The following is a 3,167-nucleotide window of genomic DNA, read 5'->3' on the forward strand; positions in this document are numbered from 1 at the left end:
GATTGTTCCTGATATCATAGCTGCTCAAACACTGATGATTATATTTGAAGAATTCTTACTGATGGCAGCAAAGTTTGAATGGAGCTCTCTGTCTGTGCTGATTTGTCGCCCTCTGGAGGTCAAAGCACAAACTGCATGATGTCACTGTAACCACCACAATGACAGGAAGTGTTTTTAAATGATGAAATATGTCAGTGATGCTGATAGTGTGTTCATCACAGACGCTCAGGCTTCATGTTGACATGAATCAAAGTGAAAGCAGAGAGACTGGAGTGAATCAGGTGTTGTAGAAGATGGAGAAACAGGTTGGAGAGAGGATGCTGCTCCTTCTTTGAGATCAAACATGTCGTGTTGCTCACGTGCTGTCAGCGTGACGCACAGAAACCATGGAAACAACGTGTGAGTGAAATCAGTCCAAAGTAACAGAGTGAAGAGCAGCAGACGAAGCACAGAGGACACAAAAAGGAAGGAAAGAAGGAAACAAGGTCCATCTGTGTCCTTTCAAACAAGCATCAACATCCAGGACTGAAACATGTGTGGCAGCACGAGGTGGAAATAAAGTAAATACTCTTCAGTTTTAAAAAGACAACGCCACCCTGGGAATTTCACCCAGAGAATACTGGAAGTAACACTGAATCACCAAAAAGGCATTTAGGTTCGCTACATTCAGTACAGAGACGAGGTTCAATGATAAACAAATTGACAATTTATTAATAATTATTTAAAACACCATATAAAAGCAAAATCATAAATATTCATGTACAAATATGCTTAAAAAGGTATTCAGAGCTGAGGCTTACCAGTGGAGGGGCAGGGATGCCACACACAAACTAAAAAAAAGAACACACCAAGACACAAGTGCAACACACTATCACACACTCACACTAATAAACTAAACAAGGCAGGTGTGTACACTCAAAGGATCCCACCACCAAGGCACCCTGGTCTCCTCCACGTCGGCGCTCTGCATCTGAATAAAAGAAACAAAGAAAATTTTAATATATCACAACAAACTAATGTGTAGTGCTGGGGGATAACCCAACTGCAGGACCACACTGGTCATCTACAGCTAGAAAAAGGGCCTCCCACCAGTGGCGTAACAAAAATCCAAACTACAAATCAAACAACAGGAAAACAACATACAATCTGGATAAAACTCTAAAATCTGGAGCAAACGGAATCGCCGTATTGCTCCAACTTGCCGTCTGCACGACTACAAGTTAACGGTCAATCAATATGCACGCCAGCTGACTCCCATAACCGGCGGGCATATGGCCGCTGTCCACGCCGACGTCCACTGTAAAAGCTGGCAGCAGCAGGGAAAGAAATCTCGCAACGGGAACAGACGGTAAAAGCACAGCAAAGCAAAGCAGCAGTACTTCAGTTCGCGTAGCTTGGCGTAAAACTAAGGCCCACGCTTCCTGCAAAGTATAATAAATAATTACTATAAAAGAACAATAGAAAGCAGAGAGCGTAACAAAAGTTGATTACGTACCAAGTAAGCCGTGTCATAAAACGTGAGCAGAATGGCTCAGAGGAGGCTTCTACAGCTACGACCTACAAACAATAGCCGTTTACCACCAAGTAAGGTAATATACACACACACACACACACACACACACACTACAATGAGTAAACACCTACCAGCCGCGATGGAGGCTTCAGAAGCGTAACCCGCAAATAATCTCGGCAACACCAAAGGGAAGTCAGGTGACCAAAAAGGAGATCACAGGTAAGCGATCCAGGGACACTCAAATGCCCACTATTTATACTAGCGCCCCCTAATGCGCCAGGCTGAAAGTGGGTTGGACCGAGGGATAACATTCATCCTGCCACACATGAATCCACATATTTATACACATATTTATTTAATGAGAATAAAGCAAGAATATTTATAATCCATCAGCAATAATCAGGCCTGGGATCCTCCTGGTTACAAACAGGGTCCAGGACTGGGACACTCAGGTGGATCCTGCAGGGTCTGGTTCAGGAAAAGGTGGAGACCAACAGAAACAGTTTTAGTAGAAAGGTATGATTTCATTTATTTGAAGAGATCAGAGCATTATTCTGATTATTAAGCTTCAGTCAAATATACTAATGCGCACGGCGCCGTGACACTTAATGATCTGTTATTGTACATTTGTCACATGTGTGTATTTGTTGTTGTATTGTTGCTGCCATGATGCATCACATGGGACCATCACACTACCACCACCATATGTGATTGTTGCTATGAGGCTCCTTTTCATTGATGCTGTGTTAGTTTCAGATGTAACAGGACTCGTCAGAAAGCTTTTGTCTCATCAGTCCACAGAGTCTTTCCTAAACGGGATCATCAACATGTTGTTGGACAGTGTGAGACCATCCTTTGTGTTCTTCTTGGTCTGCAGTGGTTTTCTCCTTGGACTCCTCCATGGATTCTCTTTCTTATTGTTCAATGATGACCTTAACTGAGGCCTGCAGGTCTTTCATGTTGTTCTGGGCTCTTTGTGAGCTCCTGGATGTTGATGTGCTCTTGGAGTCATGTTGGTGCCACTGGCTCCTGGGAAGGTTCCCCACTGTCCCACACTTTCAGCATTTGTGTCTAATGGCTCTCAGTGTGGTTCAACAGAGTCCCAAAGCCTTAGAAATGGCTTTGGACCCTGTGCAGACTGACAGCTGTGACTCTGTCAGCTGATTGTGTAGATGGTGGCATTATGTGTTGCTGTTTGACATCTTTCAGCCTGTTCACTTTCTCACACGGGTTCTGTAGAAGTTGATGAGTCTGTTGATCCAAAAGGTCTTCTAGTAATCAGGCTGAGTGTGTTTGTCAAACTCAGCTTTAGAAACAAATGTGCTTCATCACAGTTCATTCATGATTGAAGCAGAGGGGCAGTTATTTTTGCACACAGCTCAGGTAGGTTGGGATCACCTTTGTGCCTTAATCAATGACATCATCATTTATTTACTTGTGTTATCTTTGTCTAACAGGAACATTTGTGTGATAAAAACAGTAAGAAATGACTGAGTGAAAAGACTTTTTCACACCACTGTGTGTGATCGTTGCCCCTGGGAGAGTTCACTTATCTGCAATGAGAGGTGTGATCAACACGAGTGCACGAGTGTCACATGACTCACAGCTGTGCATGCAGTGGCAAAAGGCTGAGTGGCAAAAGGCTGAGTGTGTG

At 43.5% G+C, this 3,167-nt stretch overlaps 1 long non-coding RNA gene across 1 annotated transcript; it reads right to left on the minus strand.

Moving 5' to 3' along the window:
* Nucleotides 1-698: 698 nt before the first annotated feature.
* Nucleotides 699-1,828, minus strand: LOC112844706 (uncharacterized). The gene is made up of 3 exons (XR_003217443.1): nt 1,645-1,828; nt 1,496-1,557; nt 699-1,421 (listed from the first exon to the last, which is right to left on the minus strand). It is a non-coding gene; the product is annotated as an uncharacterized LOC112844706 (long non-coding RNA).
* Between the last annotated feature and the right edge of the window lie 1,339 nt (nt 1,829-3,167).

The sequence above is a fragment of the Oreochromis niloticus genome, unplaced genomic scaffold (genome assembly GCF_001858045.2).
Source record: "Oreochromis niloticus isolate F11D_XX unplaced genomic scaffold, O_niloticus_UMD_NMBU tig00000768_pilon, whole genome shotgun sequence".
In the NCBI taxonomy this organism is placed as follows: Eukaryota; Metazoa; Chordata; class Actinopteri; order Cichliformes; family Cichlidae; genus Oreochromis; species Oreochromis niloticus.